Source organism: Thermobia domestica, chromosome 6 (assembly GCF_964235325.1).
Source record: "Thermobia domestica chromosome 6, izTheDome1.hap1.1, whole genome shotgun sequence".
NCBI classification, from domain to species: Eukaryota; Metazoa; Arthropoda; class Insecta; order Zygentoma; family Lepismatidae; genus Thermobia; species Thermobia domestica.
The window spans coordinates 265,863,948-265,869,727 of NC_137459.1; positions in this window are offsets into that span (position 1 = coordinate 265,863,948).

Below are 5,780 nucleotides of genomic sequence, written 5' to 3' on the forward strand. Positions count from 1 at the left end.
TACACTTTGTGTTAATATCACAAAACTGCGAATTCGGATTTGCATTTTAGCACTTGCACTGTTGTTTGAAAGGATTAACTTTTCTAATGATCTGCAACACTTCATATTTCTTAGTAAAATAAACACAGAAATTAAATAGAAGCGCTATATAAAAAACTTGTAACTACATTTTCCGCCCCCTCTCTCCAGGCTAGGCCTGTGCTGCCTCCTGGTGAGGGTATTCGTAATGTTTTCACCTGCATGAGGGGTTTTGTAGTTTGTCGTTCTTACCAGTTTTTAAAAATGTTTTTCAGTAAACTAAACGTTGCTTTGCATGAAACACATTAATAAAAGTAATTATATACATATATACACAAATTATTATGATATGGAGTGCTGTCATTGCGTCGTTTACAAATTATATATAATTTTTTGTATTCAGTGCCGGTTTTCTACCCAGGACATCATCTGCTAAGGCACGGTATCCGTCGCTTTTACGAGCATCATGCTTCTTCCCCTATGTAAAACTGTTGGAGTGTTACCACAGATTGAATTAACCTTTTTTTCTCATCATTTCTAAAAATATAACAAAATACGACCTAACTTATACTACTAGATACTACAAGGAGAAATTCAATAAAGTTTTTACATCAATAAAGAATTATTTGCGGAAGCATATTTACAAACAGGGGTGAAGGATTCTAGAAGGAATAGCTCCCTCTCTACAACTCTGATACAAAGCAACCTGGTAGTTCAAAATTATAGATCAGCTCTTGCTGGCGATTGCAAACGTTACCAAGTGATGCTACCGCGTATCAGGGTGCGAGAAATGAACAGTTCCTTTTTTTTTTCACACTTTGTTGTATTAAGAAATTTCGCATGTATCCATGAATTTCTGTAGTGCTCGTGTGACAATAGCTGCAAGCGACATCGGGTCTCCACGTTACAATGTTTCCTACCATTGCAATATATTCAACCATTCTTTTTATATTGCTTTATGTATCCATTATGCAGCCATAAGTACCTATAAATCGGTTGATACGGTTAGCAACTATGCTCCATGTGTTTCGATCCAAGAGTACGTTTCTCGCAGTGAAAAAGACTCTGACTTTAAAATTCTCTCTCTCTCTCTTTTTTTTTTTTTTTTTTTTTTTTACGCTGCGCTTTCAGAGAGAGTTTTCAAACTTCATATATGGTTTCAATATAATATCTAATAGTTAGCGTATCACTTTAACATCGAATCTATATTGGGATTAGTATTCATCATTAATAAAGCATTGGCTTATTTACATCCTTCACAAAATTACCATATACATAAAAACAAAATAGCACATACATAAATCAACCTAATTCTAAATTATTGCTTCCACAACTAATCCTCTATTTTAAATACATATGCCTATAAAAATATCTATATGTAAATTATATCATTACCATATATGCAAATTAGCAAAACATATAAATATGCAAAATACATTTAAATATAATTTTCTATGCTCGATACAACAATATCTATTTAATGGCAATGTTGCTTTGAAATAAACATCCTGTAGTTTGTAACCAAAATACAAAAATACTTTAGAAATTACGAAATTATGATCAGGAATACGTAGTTCAAGCATAAAGGCAAGTTAAATATTTTAATGGCAACTTATCAATGCTTGCCAATTAAAGGGTTAAATCCCAATTCAGCGCCATAACTTCAGGAAGGGGAAGGGGCTGATATATAAAAAATGATCGAAAATGATCGATATTAGTGTCGAATCCATAGTTTTGGGGGTGCTGAGATGAACAGTGACACTTCCGATGCCGTTTAAAACCAAAATCAGTCCATATCAGTACTCCCAAAGGGGGAGGGTGACATGTAAAAGAAATTGAAAATGATTGATACTAGTGTTGAATTCATACTTTTTGAGGTCCCTAAGGTCATTGGTGACAGTTTTGGTGCCTTTTATGCCCAAAATGAAACGTATTCTCCCCGTGCGAAGCACGGGTTTTCTGACATTCTTTAATAACAAAGAACGGAAATATCACATGTTAAATTATTTAATATATCTCTCGCTTCTCAAATTTACGCAGGGGGCGCGGTGGCTCAGTGAGAGCGTTCACCGCTGGTGCTTGGGGTCCCTAGTTCGATCCCAGCTCGCGCCGTGTGGACTTTGTGGTGGACATACACCCGTGCTCGTGAGGTTTCTCGGGGTTCTTACGTTTCTTCCCACTTTCTTCATTCTACCATTTCATTCACATCTCATCAATCACCGTCACCTTTAGCCTAACTGCTATATCTGTGGGACGTAAAACTTAAAGATTTCATTTCATTTCGTTTCAAATTTACGCACTTGTGCGGTGTATATGTGTATATGTAAATAAAATCATCTGTCTTTTTGAGTTGTTCGAAAAATAAAAAAATAATAAAGGGTGATTTTTTAGAATCAGAAAACTAAAAAGTAAAATTAGAGCCTATTGCTTTAAGTATTTTCTTGCTAGCGAAATACTTACATGGTATATATGCTATAGACAGGTTACAGCAAATAAGATTAGCATCAAGCGAAGAAGTAGGTTTTAAATTATATTTTCTCGTTTTTGCCAATATTTCTGAACGAAAGATTTTTTTTTGCCATGGGTTCAAAATTTCCGGAAATTTTACAAAGCACAAGAAAGATACGTATCTTCATAAAATATATATATTGATTTTAACATACCGGTATTAACTAAAATGATTCTGGAACTGTTATTTTAACACTCATCTGCCACAAAGCGGGAACTTCAAAAGATTGCTTAAGATAATTTAAATTCGTCTATATTAATTAGACCTAATTAACTATGATTATATTTTAGTATATTTTGTAGCCATAACTCCATTCTATCCCGGTGCTAACTTTAAAGAAGTGGTGCATATATGTATATTTGTAGGCACACATTTTCCCTATTCTAATACAAGAAACATACGTACTCAATGATCTTAACTGTAAACTAGTAAATGTAAAATAATTTTTATTTTAATAACATAATGTAGTTAAGTATTCGAAAATTTAACTTTTCTCCAAATTTTCCGTTTTTTCCAAGCTCGGAGAAAAACGGTAAAAAACCTGCATTTTTTTACCCAAAATTTCCGTGTTTTTTTTCAGGCCTTCACAATACTATTCACAATATGGCGTTTTGTAAGATATCATGAGGTGGGATGAAAGAGTTTAGGACGTTAGGCTATTATTAAACGATATTAATCTCCATTTTTGTGGCTGATGCGTATTAAAGATTTTATATTTGTATCATGGAATCACAAAACACATGGCAACTCATATTTGTGTCAAACCTTTTGTTTAAAAATATAGTTGTTGTTTCAATGATGTTGTGTTGCACGTATATTTGACTATTATGTTTGATGGTTCGTAGTCACATGGTTATATCTTTTTGGTTTACAATTCTCTTCTCAGTGGAGTGGACAATTCTTTATTTTATTTTACGTAAACGTCGGAAAAAATAGTTTTTGTCATGTGTAGTAATGTAAATTGGAGAAAGTGAATGTTTTTCATATTGTACTAACTTTCTCATTCTACAGACTACATGAAAGTAATTTACTTTGAAATTGTCAGTATAGAGATCTGCATTGAATGGTACAGCGAGGGACACTTCTGGATGGTACAGCCATATGGAGGTTTACGGCTAAAGTGCTCCACCAGTTGAGTCCGAAGCATTCGCCGGGAATTATTGCAACCGAATTAACTTTAAAATAAGGTGGGTGGCATAAACGCCAGGCACTGAAAATTCCCGTATACTTGGGCAAAATTCCCACTATCGTCTACAGCTTCATTTCTCAAAATGAAATGAATCTATTAATACTTCTTATGGCAAACATATTACTTGATATTTCTTCTATTTGTGGAGATAAATTGAAACAAAAAATTGAAGTCCAATCCTGTTGCTGTTGGAATGAACACTCTTTCTGTCGTTTGATCTGAAATGACTTTGCAGAGTCTGAATAAAAATTGTCACTTCGGGAGGGTAGGAAGAGCGGATACCCCCCTCCATGAGTGTGAAAATACATACATTTAATCAAATGCTTAGTGAGAGTGAGCCTATTGGTATAGCACTTTTATGATTTCAATCTTTGCTCTCAAGCCATCTTATGTCATAGCTGATGACCTTGGAAAACGAGAGATGCAAATATGATTAAAGAGACACAGTCACATGCGCAAATTTAAAATATGAGACAAAATTATCGGATAACATCCATATTTTGTCGAAAATTTTGATTTGGTAAGTAGATATGTAAAAGCTCACCCAAATCTCACAGCATCCCACTACCAATTGTTGAATTCAAGTGAAGAACTCAGTTGAGAGCATCAGATGATTACGGACGTTGGAGAAACATCTTCAGATATGGGGAAACAAATAATAAAAAAGTTGGACTGCTCTGAGCAGGACTCGAACCATGAAACTTATGATTACTAAGCAACAATTCTACTCACTCATCCACGGAGCCACACTGAACGCTAGGCAGTCATACGTCAGACACAGAGCGTTTGTTACTTGCAAAACGTTTTTGTAAGAGGGAAAGCTAAGGAAATTCCCCGTCTCTGGTTTTTCTTTCCCTGGCACTAACTTAATTACTGTTCTCCCAGCCTGGGAAGAAAATTTTCCACCCCTCCATAAACTTTCCTAACAATTTTCATACATTTATATATAGCAGAACAAAACACTTATCCATGGCCGTTCTGCACAATTATCCATACATAAAACAATTACTTCCAATTCTATTAATTCCAGTACCAAGTAAACAGAAATACTGGATATGAAACTCTATATTTTGGCAATAGTCTTGCAGAAAATATATAAAAAAAAATCAATTTTTATATTTGGAACAGGGGGACCATACACGCAAGTTGCGTCCATGAGATTTGTTTTGCGGAGGGCGGAACAAAAATTTAAATTGAAAATGGCAAAATCGCACGTTTAATTATAACAATTTTATTTTTAAGAATGCCAAATGCGAAGGAGAACGAATGTATTCTCTTTGGCTTGAAAGAATAAAATTGTGGCTGAAGTTAGAAATGAACAGAGACTGATGAAGTTTAGGAAAAATGCATGATACCAATCAGTGACGTAGCCAGGAGGTCTGGAACCTCCGGACATTTGCACAAGTTGTTAAAATAAGACCCAAGGGTAGAAATAAACTGAAAAGACCTCGCGATCGAGGTCGAGGTGTCACTCTCAATACTGGCACAAACACATGGATTCAAATGGGTATGCACATGCGGGTACGCTACATTGCGATCTGAAGGTCGGCCGAGAGGGTGAATCAGTGGTCGCGATGATAAAAAACCGAGTTTGTTTTTCGAAGTACGAAAAAGTGAGACTAGATCCGTCACAATTCCCGCAGATCTATACACAGGGAATTGCATGTTCCCGCTGTTCTTTATATAGACACTAGCTACAAATCGTACTGTCATCCGAGCGATGTGAAAATGTGAAAAAAAAATTAAACTACTTTTTTTAGATTATTATTGATTGCACACCTCATGGACAGTTCCAATATGCAAAATCAACCCTTATTTTAAGCAGAAATTGCTGAAAACGACAGAAAATGGATATTTAAACATCCAAGTAGAAAACTGTGCTGGAGTGATTCTATAATTATTAATATTATAATACAAGCTTTTGCAAGTTGCGTCTGTGGTCAAGCGGGTTTAGTATTGCTATTGACATTTCTGAAATTAAGGGCGACGGTTCGAGCCTCCGTGCGGAAAGTTTTTCTTCCTTTTTTAAAAAGATGAGAACTTTTTTTATAAACATAAATTTCT